This window comes from Musca autumnalis, unplaced genomic scaffold (assembly GCF_047663935.1).
Source record: "Musca autumnalis isolate F117 unplaced genomic scaffold, ASM4766393v1 scaffold_4, whole genome shotgun sequence".
Classification (NCBI taxonomy): domain Eukaryota; kingdom Metazoa; phylum Arthropoda; class Insecta; order Diptera; family Muscidae; genus Musca; species Musca autumnalis.
The window spans coordinates 34575254-34601270 of NW_027411977.1; positions in this window are offsets into that span (position 1 = coordinate 34575254).

The following is a 26017-nucleotide window of genomic DNA, read 5'->3' on the forward strand; positions in this document are numbered from 1 at the left end:
ACAAATTTTAGCCATTTCGGTGTGATAATGAGGCTAAAAACTTCAAAATACCGAAAATCGGGAGATATCGTCCTATGGGGACTACATCAAAACGTGGACCTATATAAACATTTTATGATAGAAATGTTTCTTAGCCTCTGGATACACAAAATACAATGTTCCAACCGATTCTGTGGTCAAATGAGACTAATACATTCAAAATATCTTAAATTGCCGCGTACTATATATGGGGCGTTATACGGGGGCTACACCAAAACGTGGACCTATTTAAACAAACTTTGGAAGAAATTTTTTTAGCCTCTGGAGACACAAAATACCAAATTACAACCAGTTCGGTGGTAAAATGGGACAAACATGAGTTTAGAAGCTTTGCCAGAGAAGCCACTACACAGCCGATATGTCTGATGAGTTGCGTAACTAACAGCGAACCCGGTCACATAATTTTGTGGTTGTATGGTTTCGAAGCTTCGGCTTTCCTTTTTCACTTGCAAAAAATCTTAGATCATTTAGCTTAACTCCATAGAAATATTAATTAAAGTTAATGCATTTTCTTTTGTATATTTGCGATATTTGTCTAATTAGGAGAGATAAATAGATAGGTGTTCATTCTTTATACAAAACATATTCCCTTCCAAAAAAGATATGATTTTGTTTTATGAACTTATTTCTATTTTCACAAATTCCATAGGAGCCTCGTCAGAATATGGCATCAATATTATGATTTGTAGTACGAATAATATCCTCCCTCAATGAGTTGTGAAATTTCTTGGCATTTGTATAGATGGAAGGATTTTCATTTTGAATTTTCTATTTCTAAGAATTCAAATTTCAAGTAGAAGGTATTTCAGGAACTGTTATTATTTTTCCAGCAAGAATCTTTTGTGGACAACAATTTTAATATCAGCAACATTGAACAAAGAAGCCACAACACCCTGCAACACTACAAAGAAGTCCCAAATCAATAGATGCCATCATAATGAAATCATAATCCTTTGTCTTTGTCTCGTTACATCGTATCGTAGTGTATCGATGACCATCCAGTCACATCGATATCGGATTATAAATCTCATAACTTCTTGGCCACAGGATTGTTGGTCAATACAACCGGGATTGTGTGTTGTATGTGTGTGGTAAGTCTCTGGCAAGCTTAACTCAACTCACAAAAAAAAGAAGAAATGAAAAAACCAACATTTCTGAACATTTGTAATGTTATGGCTATGGGCATAATTGTAAACATTCCCATTGCCTTCCCTCTTAACTTTTCACAAAGACAAGAAAAAATAGGAATACATTTTCCCAAACAGTTTGAACCTAAACACAGACAGGAAGAAAAGTGATCATCAGTGTGGAGAAAATATGCAATTGCTTCTATCCTGTTTGTGGTTTATACATGTTGCATTACTACTACTTATGATGTTACTGTGTTTGTTGTTGTTGCTGTATTGTACACTCACTCATTCAATCTTATCGAAATCATATTAAATGGATTTTGGTGTAAGCAAACATGATATTTTCATAAATTGCCGTAAAGCCAAAAGAAAACAGAAGTGGAAGGAGGAGTGAAACCTAGGAACAACACCAACGACAAACATCACCACCAGATCTTCATAGTGGCCACCACCAGCCACCCATTTTATGCCATGGTGATACTTTTCAAGCTGACAACTACTTCTACAATGATGATGATGACGATGGCATTGCATTTTACTTGCCACCCGATGCTGACGATGACTACCACGATTTTAATCATGCTAGTGTGCATCAGCATCAATTGTTGCCTCTGCCGCTGCTGCTGTTGCTGATTTTTGGGGGATTTTTGCCATAATCCAGTAAGTAGTGATGGTGGTCCTCTATGACAAGGTTTGGCAAATCGATGCACAGTGTTCGGCCTTCAGATACAAAAGGGAAGCAGATAATGCAACATTAAAATCAAAAAAACACAGTGTAAGTCCACACCGCGTATAACTGTTGTACACTGTTTCAGATAATCATACGCTACCCTGTACCTATCTATCTTTTTCACTGACTATGCTCAAAATGTGGTTTTTAAGATATTCAGAAATCACAAATTTCATTCATATCACTAAACGAACCGAACATAATGGGCTACCGTGAAGGGGTCTCTTTATACCAAAATGGTATAGCCTTAAAAGGGAAGGAGAAGGGGCTTGTAAAGACAAGCGACCAGAATAAATATTTATAAATGACTTGGAAGAAGTTCTTATTCATGAGCTCGCAGAGACTTTGCAGGGAGGAAATCCCTATAGATTGCACGGAATAAATCGACCAACAGGAAATCGTTAAAGGGATTATTTGTGGGCTTTCTTGAAGGCTTAAATTTGCTGTCTTCATATACGAAAAGATGGGAGTCGCTTTGGAAATCTAGAAATCTTTGGTACTCGCCAAAAATCTTAAATAAATCCGCGCATTATGGCCTCTTTGGAACTCGCTAAAAATCTTAAATAAATCCACGCCTTATGGCCCCTTTGGTACTCATTAAAAGTCTTAAATAAATCCACGCCTTATGGCCCCTTTAGTACTCGCCAAAAATCTTAAATAATTCCACGCCTTATGGCCCCTTTGGTACTCGCTAAAAATCTTAAATAAATCCACGCCTTATGGCCCCTTTGGTACTGGCTAAAAATCTTAAATAAATTCACGCCTTATGGCCTCTTTGGGCCTCGCTAAAAATCTTAAATAAACCCACGACTTATGACCTCTTTGGTCCTCGCTAAAAATCTTAAATAAATCCACGCCTTATGTCCCTTTGGTCCTTGCTGAACATTTTAAATAAATCCACGCCTTATGGCCCCTTTGGTCCTCGCTAAAAATCTTAAATAAATCCACGCCTTATGGCCCCTTTGGTCCTCGCTAAAAATCTTAAATAAATCCACGCCTCATGGCCCCTTTGGTACTCGCTAAACATCTTAAATAAATCCACGCCTTATGGCCCCTTTGGTACTCGCTAAAAATCTTAAATAAATCCACGTCTTACGCCCTCTTTGGTACTCGCTAAAAATCTTAAATAAATCCACGCCTTATGGCCCCTTTGGTACTCGCTAAAAATCTTAAATAAATCCACGCCTTATGGCCTCTTTGGTCCTCGCTAAAAATCTTAAATAAATCCACGTCTTACGCCCTCTTTGGTACTAGCTAAAAATCTTAAATAAATCCACGCCTTATGGCCCCTTTGGTACTCGCTAAAAATCTTAAATAAATCCACGCCTTATGGCCTCCTTGGTACTCGCTAAAAATCTTAAATAAATCCACGCCTTATGGCCTCCTTAGTACTCGCTAAAAATCTTAAATAAATCCACGCCTTATGGCCCCTTTGGTACTCGCTAAAAATCTTAAATAAATCCACGCCTTATGGCCCCTTTGGTACTCGCTAAAAATCTTAAATAAATCCACGCTATATGGCCCCATTGGTCCTCTCTAAAAATCTTCTATAATTCCAGGCCTTATGACCCCTTTGGTCCTCTCTAAAAATCTTAAGTAAATCCACGCCTTATGGACTCTTTGGTCATATCTAAAAATCTTAAATAAATACCACTGTTCCTCGCTAAAAAGTTTTGTTCTCGTTTAAAATCTTTAAAAAATCCACGTCTTGCAGGCCCTTTGGTCCCCGATAAAAATCTTTAAAATATCTACGTCTTATGGCTCCTCTCTAAAAATCTTAAAATCATTGATATAAGAAGTTTCCCTAATCCATTCTGAAATACTTCTGAAAGGATATGATGATTCCACACTGTGCCTTCACCAATTGTTTGGTCAGTGATGATGATGACAACAAAATTCTGATGCTGCTGCAGCAGCAGCTGTTGTTGATGATGATGGTAGTGCTGGTGGTGGTGTTGTTGGCGATTGCGATGGATAATCACTGTTGTAACTTATTCTTTTCGGTTTTGGTTTACGAATGGTCAAAATGGATTGAGCTACTTGATGCCACAGAGGAGATGTTGTCATAGCCGATAGCGTTATGTGAGTGCCTGTGTGTGTGTCATCTAAGCTGTTGTCGTTGTCTTTGTTTAAATTATGGAAATGGCATACTGCATGTTTTAGTGTCACTTAAAATTTGTTGCAGTTGTTGTTGCTGGTGGTGGTGAGCCGTTGCTCCCGTATGTTTCTTGTCTCTTCAGGATGGGCGTTAAGTTTATCTATGCTATGGTATTTTCTTATATTTTTCTAGCCATGCATGCATAAATGTTGGTAGGCCAAACATTGTTTACTCACATGAGGATACAATTTTAAATACCAAATAGAGACAACAATAGCAACAACAACAACAAGAAACAGCAAAAAACGGAAAAATCAAGATTTCATATATTCCGATTCACAACGCCTTAGCTAAAGGAATTGTAAGCGCATCAACAGTTTTGCTTTTTGGTATTGTTGTCGTCGTCAACAAACAACAGCAGCATCATCGTCATCTGTATTTCTGCCATACAGTCGGCAGCAGGTAGATTTTTACGTTGTTTTCCTCACTCAACCTCCATGCCGTCTCACAGATGCAATGCAACTGATTGCAATTTGAATTATTTGCCATTGGCAGCAACTTCTGTTTGTATGAAGATGCCCAGCAGCAGCAACATGAATATCATATAGTATGTGTTGGTGTTGTTTTTGTTTTAATAATAGCGTTGGCAGCAAAGCAATACACCATTGTCGAGATATTTGGATAAACGCAAGAGGAAGAATAAAATATAGAACCAAATAACGGCCTCATCTATGCAGTTATAGAATAAAACATGCGATTGTAGGTTAGAAATTCCAGGAAATATTGCCTCGGAGTGGTGTGATAATGAAATGGCAAATATATTTAGCGAGGGCCTAAAAGGCCATAAAGCGTGGATTTTGTTTAAAGACTTTTAGCGAGCACCAAAGGAGCCATAAGGCGTGGATTTATTTAAGATTTTTAGCGGGGACCAAAGGGTCCATAAAGTGTGGATTTATTTAAGATTTTTAGAAAGGACCAAACGGGCCATAAGGCGTAAATTTATTTAAGATTTTTAGCGAGGACCATATAGGCCATAAGGCGTGGATTTATTTAAGATTTTTAGCGAGGACCATATAGGCCATAAGGCGTGGATTTATTTAAGATTTTTAGCGAGGACCAAAGGGCCCATAAGGCGTGGATTTATTTAAGATTTTTAGCGAGGACCAAAGGCGTGGGATTTATTTAAGATTTTTAGCGAGGACCAAAGGCGTGGATTTATTTAAGATTTTTAGCGAGGACCAAAGGCGTGGATTTATTTAAGATTTTTAGCGAGGACCAAAGGCGTGGATTTATTTAAGATTTTTAGCGAGGACCAAAGGCGTGGATTTATTTAAGATTTTTAGCGAGGACCAAAGGCGTGGATTTATTTAAGATTTTTAGCGAGGACCAAAGGCGTGGATTTATTTAAGATTTTTAGCGAGGACCAAAGGCGTGGATTTATTTAAGATTTTTAGCGAGGACCAAAGGCGTGGATTTATTTAAGATTTTTAGCGAGGACCAAAGGCGTGGATTTATTTAAGATTTTTAGCGAGGACCAAAGGGCCCATAAGGCGTGGATTTATTTAAGATTTTTAGCGAGGACCAAAGGGCCCATAAGGCGTGGATTTATTTAAGATTTTTAGCGAGGACCAAAGGGCCCATAAGGCGTGGATTTATTTAAGATTTTTAGCGAGGACCAAAGGGCCCATAAGGCGTGGATTTATTTAAGATTTTTAGCGAGGACCAAAGGCGTGGATTTATTTAAGATTTTTAGCGAGGACCAAAGGCGTGGATTTATTTAAGATTTTTAGCGAGGACCAAAGGCGTGGATTTATTTAAGATTTTTAGCGAGGACCAAAGGCGTGGATTTATTTAAGATTTTTAGCGAGGACCAAAGGCGTGGATTTATTTAAGATTTTTAGCGAGGACCAAAGGCGTGGATTTATTTAAGATTTTTAGCGAGGACCAAAGGCGTGGATTTATTTAAGATTTTTAGCGAGGACCAAAGGCGTGGATTTATTTAAGATTTTTAGCGAGGACCAAAGGCGTGGATTTATTTAAGATTTTTAGCGAGGACCAAAGGCGTGGATTTATTTAAGATTTTTAGCGAGGACCAAAGGCGTGGATTTATTTAAGATTTTTAGCGAGGACCAAAGGCGTGGATTTATTTAAGATTTTTAGCGAGGACCAAAGGCGTGGATTTATTTAAGATTTTTAGCGAGGACCAAAGGCGTGGATTTATTTAAGATTTTTAGCGTGGACCAAAGAGGCCATAAGCCGTGGATTTATTTAAGATTTTTATCGAGGACCAAAGAGGCCATAAGCCGTGGATTTATTTAAGATTTTTATCGAGGACCAAAGAGGCCATAAGCCGTGGATTTATTTAAGATTTTTATCGAGGACCAAAGAGGCCATAAGCCGTGGATATATTTAAGATTTTTAGCGAGGACCACTGATCAGTGGATATTCAGCGAACACCTTCATTGTCGCTGCTCCAATATTATGGAAAAGAAGTACAGAATGTTTGGCATTGCCGCTAAATTGAGATACCAGATCATAATCCCAATTCAGCGGCAATGCACTTTTATGACAAACACCTTAAGAGCTTTGAATATCAGAGAGTGGTCCTCAAGAATGAACCTATAGATATTGAATTGGCTCCGCTCAAATTCAATGTTAATAACCTTCCTTAAATTGCGAGTTCTTACCTTTAAACCCACTTCATTGTCACCCTCGTATCACCACTGCCATCCGTAACACGCTTTTAAAAATCGTAAAAAAAAAACAACAATTCAAACTAAAACCATTTTTTATTATTTCTTCTAAGATGACGCTGATGATTGGCTTAGTTCACCTCTCTGCTGCTGATATGAATGAAATTCCTAAAAATGCCTAGGGATAAAATATGTGTGTGTTCCTAGATCTCACATTGAAGGAAGGGAGACCGTCTAGTAGCTTAGGAGGATACTTCAATGTGGCAATGAAAAATATAGACGGCAGTCAAAAATCATCTAAACTAAAAATCAACGATTACAGCGGCCAAAACATAGAAATGGTCAAACTACAGTAAACAAATTCTAGGCAAATATGTGTAGTGTAGGCAAGCAGTCAACAAAACTTAGCAACCTACCGGTAAGATCAGTGATAATCAGCTTGCCAGTGCCTTCTTTGAGAAAACAATTTTTTGAAATGCGTAACAGTCAAAAGATTGTCAAAAGTCCAGCAACAACATTAAGTTGGTCTGGCAGTTACTTCATGTCTGCTCAGTTATACGGAGATGTGGCAGGCATGACTCTTAATCCGTTGTTTGGAATATTGAGATCCATGCAACGTAACCAAAAGTCAGTTGGTGAACACACATGTGGTAATACTTTTGGTAATATGAGATCATAACCGCACAACAATGTTGGCAGAATCATGATGAGCAGGCAAGGCAAGCCAAAGTTACAGTATGATAATAATAACGTTGATGATGACAGTAGTAAAGATGTTTACCGGAAAGTTATTCTCTACAATGACTGGCCCTGATTCTATAGCAGAGTGTAAGCTGTTCATAAAACCACATTATAATTGATGAGAGGAGATGAAATGTTGTCCACTCGTACTCCACGAATGAATGTTTGGCAAAATTCCACGAAATCATTTGACATTGTTTTTGAAAATAGTTCTCACACAGAACACCATTTTAGATAACCACAAACACACACATTCACACAACAATCAACGCGGTGGTCAATAATACAGTGGATTATAAAATAATGTATATTGGCCGCGAAGGCAAAACTGAAGTTAAGTAGACGTAAGGATTACAACAACAACTCTCAAGAAGCAATTCGACCCACATAGAAAACAACAACAATATATATACAAGTTTTATATATATATATATATATATATATATATATATATATATATAAAAGAGCTTAGTGATAAGTGAGTGAGTGACCGACTGACTGACATATCATCCATCGCCCAAACGAAACGGCTGAAGCTAGAAGCTTGAGATTTTGAGTGTGGGTTGTTGTCGGTTCGAACTAGAAGGGTACGAAAAGTTCTAAATATGGTACCATTTATAGGAGCTAGAAATTTGTCCCAAAGGGTTTTTGGAATTTCGACCTATACGTTTATGAAAAGTACTTAAAGTTATAAAATTTAGTACCAATTGTATATTTTGAACAGCTATAGCTACAATCTTGAAATTTTGTATGGAAATCAAGGATGGGAAGTGGGAAAGGAAATGGTTTTAGAGATTCGTACTCATCTGTACGAAAAGTACATATGGGGTAACAATCATGACGCCAGGGTAACAATCTTGACGCGAAGCGAGGGGAGGGCTTAAGGTCACAATCCCCCACCCAATCTTCTGGAAGCTTGAGCCGAGGAGATTGTGGCCGACCAAAGGTTACCCACGTAGTGATTTCCTACGTAACAGAGATCACCTAACTCCGGGGTGGCAGGCGAATCCGTGCCTATCGGTGTTTCAAGGTTTGCAGTTAGGGTACCAACTGTATTAGAACGGAGCCTCATTGAACACCTGGGCGCCTCAATGTAGTATAGACTTAGTTGACAAGTCCTTGCCATGGTACAGGAGGACTATGCCATGGTCGACCTCCATTCCCCCACTAATCAATGACACATGGATCTGAACTCTTTTAAAAATAAAACAAAAACCCCAAAAACCCAATGATGACAACAAAACCACAACACCCATTAACTACGACCACGACCACATCTGACGAGATTCAACCAAAATCTTCGGGAGGGGACGGACTAGTTCTACTCGTTGAGGACAGTCTTGCTGAGCAAAGTAAGCAGCTCCTAGCCATGTTGGAGCGCCCCTAGCCCTAGTCGGAGATGTGTTTCTGATGAGGCCGAGGACAGTTTATCCGACGACAAACTCAACACCACAGTTGTTCCAGCAGCTGCAGTTGCGGATAAACTGTCCTCGGATTCAACGGAAACTACAAAACCTGCGGACACGGGATCACCATTAACCCGGGGTATCTGTACATCGGCCGAAGCCGATAGGCCAAACCTGCAGAGACAAATCGGTAGAAACAGCGTTAAACGAGGTATTAGGATATATTGAGAGAAATATGGAGGGCTCGGACTATACGCTAGCTGCATTGCTTCACATAGAGGGTGCCTTTAATAACGTTAGACTCGAATCCATACACGCAGAAAAATTTATGTTAGAAATATGTTTGGATCCAAACAAATATATGTTTGGGACCGGTTGCAAACAAATATATGTTTGGATCCAAACATAATATGTTTGTGTCCAAACAAATATATGTTTGTAACATATCTGAATTTGATATGTTTGGGTAAAACATATTTTTTATGTTAGAACATTTTTTTCATGGGTGGAGAGAGGATGTTTGTCAACGAGAGTAATAACAGTGCTCTCGCGGCTGTGGAATGCTGTTTTATAATAAAGAGTTGTTTGTATTGTATAATAGAAGATGTAGAAGCGAAGGGGGTTTTGGTGGCGTGTATGCGTCAAACTCGTGTGTTTCTTGTTTTGTTGTTGTTAACCAACTTAGCAGGCGAGGAAGAAAAGAAGAAATGATATGAATTAATATTTTTTTCTTTTTTCAGTGTTTTAGATGCCTTTGTAGAGTGAAGACGGTAAAGTGAGTGAATAAATCAGTGTTTTGTGTTTTCTTAAAGAAAATGTGCTTTTTAGTAAATTAAATGCCCAATACATTTCATAATTGAATCGGAAAGTTTAATGGAATTATTTTATTGGACAAAGAAGAAATCGCATTTAATATTGGTAATTACATACATACTTATGTATATTTGAAATATGGCATATCCATATTTATTTATTACATTACATAACCATTTGATTATAGATGCCGATTCCCCACTGATGATTTCAACTATGAGGACAATTTGTTTTATTTCACAACTAAGGAGAAGATTTCAACTACGTTTCCATATATTTTTCCTTTTTAAAAGTGTGACTATTTACAAATTATTTCAATCAGTTTTTCTTTTATTAAAGTGTGTTATGTATTTCTTTGGAATTTTGTATGTACCTTTGTGTTTGTTGTTCTTTTGCCTTTTAATAAAAAACCACAACATTTGTGTGTATACTATAGAGATAGCCAGTGAGTTCTTACTGAGAGCAAGTGAGCATACATTTTAAAGTGTTTTACATTGAATTTTACGCTCCCTTGCTCTCAGTAAGCGCCCACTGGTGCATGTGTTTGTTTTTTTTGTGCCTTTTGGGTTTGTATTTGTTTGCACCCAAACATATAAAATGTTTGCACCAAAACATATATATGTTTGCACCCAAACATATCTTTGTTTGCACCCAAACATATATATCTTTGCACCCAAACATAAATATCTTTGCACCCAAACATATATATGTTTGCACCCAAAAATATATTTGTTTGCAGACCCAAACACATATTATGTTTGGGACTGTTGCAAACATATATATGTTTGCTGCAAAATATGTTTGGGACATATGTTAGAGAGGCCGTTTTTTTTTGCGTGTACACAAGTCTCTGATAAACCTAGATGTCTCGTCCACACTGGTCAATTGGATTGATGGTATGCTTAGCAGTCGAATAATCAATTCAAGTATCGGTGGAAGTTCCATCCGGAAGCATGTCACCAGAGGTACATCCCAAGGTGGTGTTATATCATCACTACTGTGGCTTCTAGTGATAAATGAAATACTCAAGGCTGCGTATCGCATATGCATATGCTGATGATGTTGTCATCATGTTTAGCGGGAAGTTTCCACTGACACTATCAGAACTTATGCAAGGAGCTCTGGTCAAGTTATCAGGATGGGCACTCAACAATGGCCTCGGAATTAACAGCGCTAGTTCTGTTTACAAACAAAAGGAAGGTCAGACCATTCACCCTACCAGTGCTGGACGAAGTTATTCTTGAACTCTCTTCGGAAGCCAAATACCTCGGCTTTATCCTGGACCACCAACTCACGTGAAAAAGGAATGTCGAGGAACGCACCAAGAAAGGTCTAATAGCTCTATACTCCTGCAAAAATTCCATTGGCAAGAGCTGGGGTCTGAGACCAACGGTAATCCACTGGATATATACGACCATTGTAGGCCAAATTCTTACATATGGCTCTCTGGTATGGTGGAATGATCTCAACAAAACGACATATCTAAACAAACTGAACAGCGTCCAAAGAGCGGCATCAGTCCTAATCACTGGTGCCATGAGGAGCACTCCACAAGCAGCCCTGAATGTGCTAATGGATCTACACCCGCTAGACCTAGTAGTACAGAAACTGGCAGCAATGAGTGCACTTCGTCTTAAGGAGCTAGGTTCATGGCGCAGTTCCGAACACGGAAGAACTGCAATTCTACGTCGATTCGGACTATCAACGGCCTCGGGGAACATTAGTGATTATATATCACCACAAATGTGCTTCGAGGCAACGAAGGTGCACATACCCCACAGGGATAAATGAACACACAGCAGGCAACCTCTAGACGGTATAGAGATCTATACTGATGGCTCTAAGATGGAAACAGGCACAGTAGCAGGCGTCTACAGCAAATCCCTTGGTCTACGATAATCATACAAGCTGGACGAATATGGTAGTGTCTTCCAAGCCGAAGTTTTTGCGATCAGAAAGGACGCGGAACTGATAAAAAACTTGAGAAGGGAAATAGTTGAACCGTTGACTATCTACATCGATAGTCAAGCGTCCCTAAAATCACTCAAGTTCCAATACATCAAGTCCGCGGCTGTTCTAGACTGTAAACACGCTTTGGAGCCACTAAAATCAATCATCACCTTGTGTTGGGTCCCAGGGCATTGCAACATCGAAGGAAACGCGGCAGCCGACGAACTGATACGCTGTGGATCGGAGTCACAAATCATTGAAATCGACTACTCCATCAAGCCACCACAGTGCCAGTTCAGGAAAACAATAGAGCAAAAATGTCTGGATAAATTCTGCCAACATTGGCAAAACACGCCAAACTGCAGCACATCAAGGACAATCTGGCCAATCCCGTCCAAGTCAAGAACCGCCTCACTGCTCTCAATGAGGAAATCAGACCTGAAACTAGCAGTGGAGATCATCACGGGTCACTGCAGAATAGGATCCATGATGAGCAAATGGGAAGAAGACGACACGGCTGACTACTGCAGGCTGTGCAAGGATGAGGAAGAAATAGATACGACCGAGCACCTATTATGTCGTTGTCCTATGATCCTTTCTAGAAGATAACGCACCATGGGTGTGCACACCATCCAATCTTAAACAGCATTTTGCCAAACAGAGCCGTCGGATCTACTACACATGACAAAAGGCCTGAAATGACTCCAACGTGCTGAGAACAGGACAAGCACCATCTCTACACAGTAGTATTGTCAAACACGTCCCAGCTACAACTAACTTAATCTTCACAACTATAATCTTCACTACATCTATATCTAACTATCACATCTACATACACTCTAATCTACAACCTCTTTCTACTCTTACAGTTGCATCGGAAAATTACATCCAATCTACAGACATCGCCTATACTTCATTACATCTCACCCGTCATCACCTTCACATCACCACCACACCACCATTGGATTCTACGCATCTACAACCACATCACTCACAATCTTCATCTATCCACAACTACCATCACACATCTACATCTCCTTTATATCACAACCACATCTATAACACTGCTCAACAAAATTGAAAAAGTTGAATGTTTCAGACGAAGTTGCAGTTGTTTCTAGATGAAATCGGCGAGTTATTTTCAAATCCGGTCCCGGTTTTTCTCCATCAGCTCTTGTTTTTGAGATATAGCTCAAAATCGGTTTTTACGAGTTTAACCCACGCTTTCGTTATTTTCGGATACAAACAAATATTTTTTTGTGGGTTTTTCGACATTAATATATTAAGGAGATGTTGTACGCTCGATACAAATCGTTTTTGAAATAGTTATGGTGAGTATATATCAAAAAAATATAGAATATATACGACGGACCTTGTAAAAATTGTTTATTTTGAGTACTTTAAGCTATAATTACGTCATCGGGGGAAGTCATAGGATCTTCATATGGTAGTCCGGATATGCTTAGGGTGTCTACTATATAGTCCAGTATTCAAATATATAATATAAAGTTCATAGCGCCAATGATTCGGCCATAACCTAAAAATCATCATGAAGACTGCCATTGAAAAGTAAATGGCTTATGTGGTAATGATATCACTGGTAAATTATTTCCCTTTAGCAGTCTTCATGGCGATTTTTAGGTTATGGCCGAATCATGGGGGCTATGAACTTTATATTATACATTTGAATACTGGATTATATAGTAGACACCCTAAGCATATCCGGAGTACCATATGAAAATCCTATGACTTCCCCCGATGACGTAATTACATCTTAAAGTACTCAAAATATGCAATTTTTACAAGGTCCGTCGTATATTTTTTATATTTTTTTGATATATACTCACCATAGCTTTTTCAAAAACGATTTTATCGAGCGTACAACATATCCTTAATATATTAATATCGAAAAACCCACAAAAAATATTTGTTTGTATCCGAAAATAACGAAAGTCTGGGTTAAACTCGTAAAAACCGATTTTGAGCTATATCTCAAAAACAAGAGCTGATGGAGAAAAACCGAGACCGGATTTGAAAATAACTCGCCGATTTCATCTAGAAACAACTGCAACTTCGGTTGAAACAAAAGTCCTGTTGACCAGTGTAATCAGTTTCAACATTCAGGATGATCACAATGGACCCCAAGGTCTTCGAGTGGAGTGGCTGCCATCACAGCAGCTACGCATCCTAAAACCTAACCTAACCTAAAAGTACTAAATGGTACTAAAGCTGGAAACTTGAATTTTGGAATAAAGATTACTGTTGAAGAGTAGGATTGAGATATGGAGGTATTTTTAAAAATTCGTACTAAAAAATTACAAAATTTTGTACTATTGGGATTTGATTGAACGGATAGAGATGGAATTCTCAAATTTGGAAACATAGGATTGAGGTAGTTTTGGAAATTCGTACTTATTGCGTGCTCGGATCCTGAAATTTAGAATTAATATTACTGAAGGATTGTATAAATGAGATACTTTTTTTAATTTCGTACTTATGCATTTGTATGAAAAGTATTAAATGGTACTAAATTTGCTACATTTTGGATTTGGGTGAAAGGATTGAATTGGAAACCTGAAGTTTTTAATTAAGATTACTGTTGGAGTGTAGGATTTAGATAGTTTTTTTTTATTTCGTATTTATGTATACGAAAAGTAATAAATGGTACTAAATTTGGTACTATTAGGATTTGGGTGAATGGATAGAGGTCGAATCCTGAAATTTGGAATGAAGATTACTGTTGGAGTGAAGGATTGAGAAATGGAGGTATTTTTGGAAGTTCGAACTAAAAGGTATTATTTTGATTTGATTGAACGGATAGATATGGAATTCTGAAATTTGAAAATAAGACTACTGTTTGAGTATAGGATTGTACGAAAAGTACTAAATTTAGTACAAGTTGGTTTTGGGTGAACGGATAGATAGAGAGATTACTGTTGCAGTCTACGATATGTGTACCAGCTGGTAGAAAATTTGGTTCATTTAGATTTTGGTGAATGGATAGAGCTGGAATCGTGAAATTTGGAATTATTATTACTGTTGCGTGGGTAATTGTGACAGATTTCGGAAATGCATACGTATGTGTACGAAAAGTACTAAGTAGTACTAAATTTGGTACAATACAAAGACACGTCGAACAAAATTGTTTTTTTTATTCTGAAAGTTTTAGAAAGTACATTTGAAAACATGGATCCATGCCTACATTAAGATGTCTCAAAAAATTAACTCTTATATAGACATCTATGTCAAAGCGTGCGCATACAGTAACATTTTTTGAATATGGGTTTTCTCCATAGTATATTCCGAAATTACAGCTACTTCTTTAAAAAACTCTGTTGCTGTGTAAGGGTGCGATAAGATCCTTTTTTGGAAATTCGAACTAAAGGTATATGAACAATACTTAAATTAAATTAAATATCAATTCAAATAGGTAATAGTACATCAACAATTTCAGTGTCCACCATTTTCATATTAAATATTGTTTATTTGTATATTATACATTTTCCGTATACGAAGTAACGGGCATTTTGCTAGTATATTATATTTTAGACTTTACTAGCTGAACCCAGTGCGCTTTGCTGCCCCGACTACGATAGAATATAATGGAATGCATAATTATATTAACGTTTTTAATATTTTAGCGAATAAATATAGGAGATATGAAGGCGTTATATACCTCTGTCTAAACTTCGTTTAACAAATTTATAATGTTCTAAAATGTATCTTATATTTATTTATATTCTCTCTTCAATGTAAACCTAGCATAGTTATATCTTTTGAATTCCTTATATTTTAAATAATACGATACTTAATTTTACTAATTTCCATCTCCCTTTGTACTTTCGTCAACTCTTGTTCTCTTGAACGAAAGTAATATTTACTTTGCTTTACCAGTAGTCTTTTTAATAAATCACTTCTCTTGCACTAACCGACTGGTAAGCATCTCTTCTCGTCTCTGAATTTTTACATTAATAAATAAATTGAATTACGCTTTATAACGTTTATTGAAAAAAACTAATTCTTGTATTTTATTTCTCTTCGCATCTCACCGCTGATTATTCCTCATTGGCTTTGAGGAATAATTTATAAGAAAAAATACAGTCCACAACCCTTTGCTCGTTGATGTTCCTGTTGGATATTATTGGCTCGTCTCTTACCACTAGCAAAACCTACCAACAAGACGTCAATTTTATTCAACCTCTTCAGGGTTGTCATGGAGCTACTATGGTATTTTTGTATGTTTCAGGGGGTGACATTCTTCCGATTTCCGCCTATAAGTGTTCCTAATGATTTAGATATATCATAATAAAACATAAATCTTAAGAAGTCTCTCAAAGATATGATACTTAATAGCTGTAGCCTTGGTCAATTCCTTCCCAACTATAAGTACTTGTGTAAATAATGATGACTTTTACTGACTGCTAAGTCTTCAAAATTTCATTGAAATTGAACATACGTTACAAAAACATGAAATCGACCCAAATATATATTGGAGCTATATTCCTATATTAACCGATCTCGATATAATTTGTCAAATTTATTTTTAGACCAAATCCCGTCTCACATTCACATTTTGTGCATAAAATACAGAAAATCAGCCGAAAATATATGGGAGCTATATTCAAATCTGTACCGATTTCGATATAATTTGTCCCATTTATTTCTAGAACGAATTGCGTCACGTTTTCCAAATTTCAGTGAAATTGGACATATGTAGTGTGTCCAAATCTGAACCGGTCTCGATATAATTTGGCACATTTATTTTTGGAACAAATTCCGTCAGACATCCCAAATTTCAGCAACATTGGACATATATAGCGTGTTTGGTGCATAAAATAATGAAGTCGGCCGAAAATATATGTGTATAGGAGCCATATCCAAATCTGAACCGATTTTGATATAATTTGGCACCTTTATTTCTAGAACAAATTCCGCCAGAAATTCAAAATTTCAGCGAAATTGGACATATATAGCGTGTTTGGTACATAAATAAGGAAATCGGCCGAAAATATATGTATATGGGAGCTATATCCAAATCTGAACCGATTTGAATATTATTTGGTAAATTTATTTCTGCATCAAATTCCGTCACACAAACAAAATTTGGAGATTGTATCTGTAACAGTTCTAAAGATATTTGCATATTTTCGAGTCTATAAGGCACAAACAAACAAACGTACAAACAAATTTCAATTTTATATATATATATATAGATATAATCTATATATATAAAAAAGGTTTGTGGTAAGCTATAAGCTAGAAGAGCTAGAATTCTGAGATTTGGAAGAAAGGTCACCGATGGAGAGTTAGAAAGATTTGGTTTTTGGAATTTCGACCTATAAGTTTATGAAAAGTATTAAAAGTTATACAATTTAGTACCATTTGTATATTTTGAACAGCTATAGCTACAATCTTGAAATTTAGTATGGAAATCAGGGTTGGGAAGTGGTGTTTATGAAAGGAAATGGTTTACTATATCTTCTCGCGTTTACCGCCAGACCCGCTTTAGCAGATTCCCTTTCGACTTTTTCAAAGGTGTCAGTTACTTCCTTTACCGATCGACCTATGACGTCAATGTCATCGGCATAAGCAAGTAACATATGGCTGTTTGTATATATTGTGCCACTTCTTTTCACTTTCGCATCTCGTATAACCTTTTCCAGCAGAATGTTGAAAAGATCACACGAGAAGCCATCACCCTGTCTGAAACCTCTTTTGGTACCAAACTCTTCGGAGAGGTTCTTTCCTATTTTAACTGACAATCGAGTATCAATGAGTATCGAGTATTAATGTAATTCTAAAAAGCCGAATGAGCTTTGCGGGGATACCAAATTCAGACATGGCTTGGAATACCTTTGCACTTAGCGGGCTGTCGAAGGCTGCTTTATAATCGACAAAAAGGTGGTAGGTATCGATCTGCATTTCTTGGGTCTTTTCCAGGATTTGTCTCAAGGTAAATATCTGGTCAATGGTGGACTTGCCAAGTCTAAAGCCGCACTGATAGGGTCCAATAATTTTATGACCATAGGCTTTAGTCTCTCACACAATATGCCAGATACTATCTTATATGCAATAGGGAGCAGACTTATGCCCCTGTAATTGGAGCACACAGTCTTATCACCCTTCTTGTGGACTGGACAGAGGATGCTCACGTTCCAATCGTCGGGTACGCGTTCTTCCTGCCAGATGGTGCTAACTAGCTGATGCATACACTTTATCACCGTGTCGCCTTCGGTTTTAAACAGCTCGGCTGGTAGGCCATCTGCTCCTGCCGCCTTATTATTCTTCAGCCGGTTTATTGCTGTCCTTACCTCATCTTGGCTGGGCGGTATACATTCGATACCACCTTCTGGGATTGGGACTATGGTATCTTCGTCATCTTCGCTGCTATTGGATACCAACAGATTTGGAAAATGTTCATTCCATATCCTTAGTACACTATCTGTATCAGTTACCAAATTGCCTTGCTGGTCTCTACAGGAGGATGTGCCTGTACCAAAGCCATCAGTTTGATGCTTGACTCGTTGCTAGAATTTTCGGACTTCATTCTGGCTCCTGTACATCTCGATTTTTTCACACTCCCGCTTTTCCATCTCTCTCTTTTTCCTGCGGAAAAGACGTTTCCCCTCTCTCCTTTTCTCCCTGTATCTCTCTCGTGCGCTACGCGTTGCTACGGATTGTAAAGTAGCCCTATATGCCGCATTTTTCTCTTCAGTAGCAGCACGACACTCCTGGTCATACCATGGATTCCTGGGTGGAGGTCTCTGGTATCCAAGTATGGGCTTTGCGGCTGTTTGCATGGAGTGGGCAATATTTTGCCATTGTGCTGATATGTTATCGGGACGAGGAGTGCTTTCATTAAGCAATTGGGCTAAATGAGTGGAATATTCTGTGGCTATCAGTTGTGTTGGCAGCTTACCGATATCCACCTTCCGCGTTTTATCTGTTCGTACTTTATTTGCAATGTTTAGACGGGTACGTACCTTTGCTGCAACAAGGTACTGGTCCTAATCAATGTTTGCTCCTCGGAACGATCGTACATCCAACACGCTCGATGAATGTCTTCCATCTATCACAACATGATCAATTTGATTATTTGTTTTCTGATCTGGAGACAGCCAGGTGCCCTTATGAATATCTTGATGATTAAATCTGGTACTGCTATCTACCACGTTTCTTGCAGCTGCAAAGTCTATCAGCCTCATACCATTGTCAAATGTTTCACTGTGGAGACTGAATTTCCCGACTGTTGGGCCAAAGATATTCTCCTTTCCAATTTTGGCATTAAAATCGCCTAGAATAATTTTAATGTCATGGGAAGGGCAACGGTCATAAGTTTCTTTTGAGCGCTCGTAAAATATATCTTTGGTCTGTTCGTCCTTGTCTTCAGTGGGAGCATGAACGCAAATAAGGCTGATGTTGAAGAATTTTGCTTTTATTCTAATTGCAGCGAGTCTTTCATTCACTGGGGTGAAGCTTTAGACCAGATGTTTTAATCTCCGACCAACGACAAATCCTCAACCAAACTCATGCTTTGTGTCATGGCACCTTTAATACAGGCGTCACCTTTAGGTATTGTTGTGACGCCTTTCCCAATCCATCGTATTTCCTGTATGGCAGTAATGTCGGCCTTGTACTTTTCAAGTACATTTGCCAATGCGTAAACTGCAGCTTCTCTCTAAAGAGTGCGAACATACCATGTGCAGATTTGCACATCATGCTCCTTAAAACGTTTGCGGGTTTCGTCAACTTTAGAGGAGTTTGTTTTTCTTTTTTTTCGTTTTTTTTTTTTCATAGTAGGCTGTTTTTTAGGCGAGGGTTACTAACCCGACGCCCAAACACAAGTTTTTAACGTTCTTATGGGTGAACGCGCGGCACATGTTAGCTCACTACCTTTAACGGGTGTTAAAAGCAGTTCCCCAGGTGACAACACGGGGAGGTCAGTGTCAACTTGAGATGAAAGAGGGGTCAAGACAAATCATGGGCTTTGCCATGTTAAAGTCGGTCAGGACCGTTTCTTGGTATCTTCCATCCCCTACGTTACCGTTTGCCTTTTTGTACACATATGTATGCATTTCCAAAGCTACCCACATATATCAATCATACACTTCGACGGTAATCTAAATTTCAAATTTCAGGTTTTCAGCTCTATTCGTTCACCAAAATCCAAACTGTACCAATATTAGTACCATTTAGTACTTTCGTAAGTAGAATATAGGAAAGGATTCAAAATCAATTAAAAAACTCAAATTACAAGTCATATAGTAATTAAAGTATCAAATTACATATCTTAAGTAAACAAATGGGGTAAAAAGGGTCGCAGACTCATTTATAAAGTAAACAAACAGCATACCATGAGATGGGGTGACCGTGGGAAATTCTTGGAATTCCTTATGCTGGGGGGGAAGCATGTCCACTATCAACGTGGGTGGCTTCGTTTGTCCGTCCGTCTGTCCGTGAGCATGCTGGATCGTGTCCATGATCAATGTGGGTGGTCTCGTTTGTCCGTCTGTCTGTTGATTGATCTAATTATGAAGCATTGACCATCGTTGAGGCATTGTGTTTATTGTATGTTTGTGTGTATGTCGTTTGGTTCCTTTTGCTTTGCATTGGATCAGCAGCCACGATAGCTTCAGTATATGTTTGTGTGTATGTCGTTTGGTTCTTTTGCTTTACTTTAAGTCAGAGGACAAGTGTACTGAGTATTTGCTGTGTGTTTGAATATGAATTCTATCGATCTTCTCGATTTGTTTATTATTATTATTCGATGAAGGCGACAAAATCTTTAATATTGAATTGAAGGGTGGATTGAATTTTTGGTTGCTTCAAATTGATCTTTGCAATGGATTTGGATATGTATGCAAATATGATTGGGAGAGTTAAGGGGGAAAGGGAACCAATGTGTACAAATGAGAAATCGATGACCATTGTTGAGGCATAGCGTTTGTGGTGGTACACTGGAAAAATATGTATGCATGTGTGACCGTGGGAAATTCTTGGAATTCAGTCTGTCTGTCCGCAATGTAACAAATAACACGTGTTACCATGGGGCAATTCTTGGAATTCCGTCCGTCCATCCGTCCGCGGGAACTGTTTGGAATTCCGTCTGTCCGTAAGCATGCTGAATCGTGTCCATGATCAACGTGGGTGGTCCTGTTTGTCCGTCCGTTTGCCAGTTAATTGATCTAAGTTCCTAATGTTGTGAAATAAATGACGTCATCATTTGGGTTTAAATAATTATGATTGAAACTGTACGCAACAAGAATTTCTTTGAGCGCATAAATCGAAACGATCCAAATTAATTCATTTGGATCTTTTCGATTTGTTTATTTCAGAAGTTAAGCAATGAATTGGCAAAGACTTGAATATTGGATTGAAGGGATGGTTTGGGATATTAAAGTATATGTGGGTGCGTGTGTATGTTTGATTCTTTGCAGTTATGAGGAATGTATTGGCATTATGTTGTAGCAATTTTTATGAGTAAGAGGTTGAAAGGGGAAGCAAGCATCGAATGCTTTAAGATTAGCTAGAGCATTAACCATATGTTTGTATGAATATTGCTCTTCGATTGAAGCAGTGACCATTGTTGAGGCAATGAGTTTATATGTATGTTTGTGTGTATGTCGTTTGGTTCCTTTTGCTTTGCATTGGATCATCAGCCACGATCGCTTTATTTTATGTTTGTGTGTATGTCGTTTGGTTCTTTTTCCATTCCTTTAAATCAGCAGGCGTAATTGTCGCCTTTAACGAAAGCAAAAGGCGACAAGTGCCTGGGGCTATCTGCTGTGTTTGAATATGAATTCGATTCTCTTCTCGATTTGTTTGTTATTGTTTGATCTTAATATTTAATTGAACGATGGATTGAATTTTTGGTTGCTTCAAATTGATCTTGTCAATGGATTTGGATATGAATGCAAATATGATTGGGAGAGTTAAGGGGGAAAGGGGAACCAATGTGTACAAATGAGAAATCGATGACCATTGTTGAGGTATAGCGTTTGTATGTACGTCAGTCCAGCTTCCTTTAAATTTATGCTGTGTATGTTTGCATTAAACCAAAAGGAGGAATCATTGAACTTTCATTCAGTATTACACAATATCGGATTTGTTTTGATTAAATGTTATGAATCTGGGTTATTGGACCACACAACGTCTGATTCTTTGAACACTGTATGTATGTATGTATATGCATATATGTATATATTTTGTCGTCTTGAACTTGAAAAGGAATATATTTTTAATATAGAAAATGCTGAGCATATTTAATGTAAACAAATAAAGTGTTTAAAAGCGAAGGAAGTTTTAGAAAAATTATTCAGTTTCTAAAAATTATCGTACGTGTATCTCATCATCTTAAAAGTACTAAATATGTCAGTGCCAGTTTCAAAGGACGATTCAATCTTCCGTTTGCAACAACAGCATTTACTCCAGGACAGCATCGGTGACGCATACTTAAGTAGAGTAATGGAGAACTATGAATTTACATCCATGTTGCGGAACAATTTTTTAAACGATATGACTGGAGATCAATACTGCATACATGTAATTATGAGTTACGAGTTAGAAATTTTGAGAAAGGGTCTCCCGGAGAAGCCTAAAATCCTGAAGGTAGAGGAATTGCCGAATGTATCACCATTGATTTTAAGCGATATTGACAACTATATAGAAGAACATCTAAACGCACTTCTAAACATAGCTTGTAGAGTAGAGGATAACAATATAAATAGCTTTTTAATAAAGTTTTTAAACACTTATAAATAAAATCAATTTCGAAAATAAGTATAATCTTTTCTTTTTTTAATGGGGGGGAAGGTTGGGTTGGGTGGAAGGGTTGCGAAATTCATGTTTAATCGTGTTACAATTTTAGTATAAAAAAGCCCATACTTTTAAATAAGATTCACAGTTTAAACGTTATTAACAAAAGTAGGAAGCATTGTTCTGCGACCATTCGATTGAAACAATGATCATTGTTGAGGCATTATTATGTATGACCATCAACTTGATGTTGTTATATGTTTACATTAAAACAAAAGGAAGAATCATTGAACTTTCATTCAGTATTACTCAATATCCAATTTGTTATTATTATGGATTATTGGACCTTTTTTAAAGATATGAAATGTGGCTGGAACATCAAATAGAAGCAAAAGTATGCTTCAACTTGACCTTGAAATAACATTTGAAAATATGCTTATGTTGCTTTTCATCACAACATCTAAATGTCACCCCATTTCTCTGCAATTTAATACACAAATTATGAAAAACATAAATCTCACTGTTCATTCAAATTTTCGATCTATAAATGCACACCTATATTATAATAATTATATTAGTCAGAAACATACTTTCAAACTGTTACAATATGGATTCTCAATATATACTTCCTGAAATCTTCAAGGAAAGCACATTAAGGGAGTCGAAGGATATCGAAGCAGACAAATATTTGTTAAGAATAACGGATGAAATTCAGGCGGAATTCTATATAACACATGGTTTGAAAACGGACAGAAACAGAATCCTTAAGCTTTTAAAAAGGTTGGAGAAAATCACAAATGCCAATAATAATTGAATTTAAATGATTATTAATAAATAAGAAACAAACAAATATATTTGTTGCATATTTTTTGGGGGAAGAGAATGCAATGGTTTATGTATAATTGTCATCTTCTAATCTAAAATTTTGTCCCTGTGTTTAGAGAAAATGTGACAACACTATACACAGTTACTATTTCGTGCCACAGCTCGCTTTTCGCTTCAACAAATTCTTATTATAGCTCACCCTATCCCTAATTTGGTTCAACAGCTCTCTCTTAGAGTTAAACAGCTTCATATTATAACTTAAGAGCTCCCTAATCTTACTCAACAGATCCCTCAACCCTCTTCACTTTAAACCGAACCTATTCATACAAGGAACACATTTTGATATTTCTCAAACATACCATTTGGTTCAAATTTATGAAAGTTAAAAAAATTATAAAGCGTACAGATATCATATTTTCAAGAATATTTATTTCAAGCGAATAAATATTAGTGTACCTCACTCAAATTGAAAATTCGAAGGAAAAGAAACTTTAACAATGCCATCTAGGGGTTGAGCTATCGATACCTAAATTATTACGAAGATATTATAAATGCTGACTTGTGTACATAACTGTACCATATTACTCATTAAAACAAAAAAAAAATGAAATAAAAAACAATGATATTCAGAAGACCATAGATTGCATTTATTTCGTAATCGCAGTGTACAAATTTGAATAACTAATATATAATATCTGCCTCTCGTAGTTCTTCAATTATAGAAACCATCTCATTTGTATGATCATATTTTCCATTTTGATTTGATTCCACCGACCGCTTTAGTCGTTCAACAAGAACATTGGGATCGTTCCAATATACATATTGAGGTTTTTCGGAATTTACTCTCATTAGGCCTTTACCAGTATGAGTGCCATCGATTATCTTCTTTATTATATTGGTGTATTTATATCCTTTGTTAGATTTTACACGTTCATTATGGCTGTAGTTTACTTTATGTGCATTTGAGCCCAATAAAATTTTCTTATATATCTCCAACTCTGATTCATCGTAGTTTTTGGGTTTTTGATGAAATAGGAGTTCAAATAAGCCGGGTGTGAGTGCCCAATTCTGGTTTCCTACGATAATTTTTTCATTATTTATTTCTAAAGGTTTATCTCCAAATTTCCATTCCCCATTAACATCTTTATGTGGACCGTATACAGTGTCCAGATTATTATTGATTTTTAATTGAAGAAGATTGTTTTCATAATCATAATCATCATGATCAGAATAAAAAGATTCTTCTCCACCCTCATCGTTGCTTGACTCATCTTGATTATTATCTTCTTCGTACTCTTCATCGTTTGCAGTGATTTCGTTTTTAAAATCTTCCTTATGTTTCTTGATACTGGAAAACGGTGTTTTCTCATATTCATGCATATTTTTTGTCTTGGATATCATGTATTTGGATGCATTTTCACTTGTGGTTTTAACTAATTTATTTAGTTCATCTGTTATTGGTTTGAAGGTATTTTCCAATTTGGTTGTTCTTGCTTGTTCTCCCTTTTTAATGTTTTGAAATTTTCTTTTCAAAACATTGCGGGATTGAACCAATCGTTTCAACATTTCTTCTTCCATAGTTAGAGTTCTACTGTTAAATGTGGGACATTGTCACAATATAAATAGTGTATCCCTTGATCTTAACCCAACCTACCCGAACCCAACCTAACCCGAACCTAACCTAACCCGAACCCAACCTAACCCGAACCTAACCTAACCCGAACCCAACCCAGCCCGAACCCAACCTAACGCGAACCCAACCTAACCCGAACCCAAGCCAACCTAACCTGAAACCAACCTCAACACCATATGCATCTTTAATATTTTACAAACATGCTTAAATGTTCATAATTGCCGCAGATGTGTATTCACCTTTTCTATTGTTTATTATCCTAGAACAAAAAAGAAAATACTTTATATTTTGTAGACAAACAATATTATTCATTTATTTAGTCATCTCTAATATACATATCAAAAGCTTGAGTGTCGACGGCTAAACTATAAACCATGGATCGTTTTCATCCAATGCCCATACGTTTTGTGCTTCTGGTATATACGGATAATCTTCTTCTGAATTCTCCAAAGATTGGTTTGTTCGGGTTTCGTTCTCCTTTCCTTCAGCATCGGTTTCCACTAGCAGAGACTCATTATACGTTGCCTCGAATTCATTTACAGCTTTTACGCAAGCAGCCTCGAACTCATAGTCCATTTCAAATAATTCAATTTGTTGTGGTGTATTTTGTGTTGCCTCGTAATGGTCTAACATATTGCAACAAATGTTTTCGAACTCTGTTTCATTCTCGAACTCAACTCCTAGCTCTCCGTTGATATTACTGACCATTTTTAGGTTTCTTACTTTTCTTGATGAAATGTCTCACTCCTTTAAAGGAATTTTGAAAACTGAATATAGTTTCCGAGTCTAACCAAACTTTTATAGGGGTTTAATGTTTATATTAAATATAAAAGGAATACATCAAAAGAAATGACTGTCCAAGACGACAAAACTATATATACATACATATAGGGTTTTATATAATAAATGCAATCTATGGTCTTCTGAATATCATTGTTTTTTATTTCATTTTTTTTTGTTTTAATGAGTAATATGGTACAGTTATGTACACAAGTCAGCATTTATAATATCTTCGTAATAATTTAGGTATCGATAGCTCAACCCCTAGATGGCATTGTTAAAGTTTCTTTTCCTTCGAATTTTCAATTTGAGTGAGGTACACTAATATTTATTCGCTTGAAATAAATATTCTTGAAAATATGATATCTGTACGCTTTATATTTTTTTTAACTTTCATAAATTTGAACCAAATGGTATGTTTGAG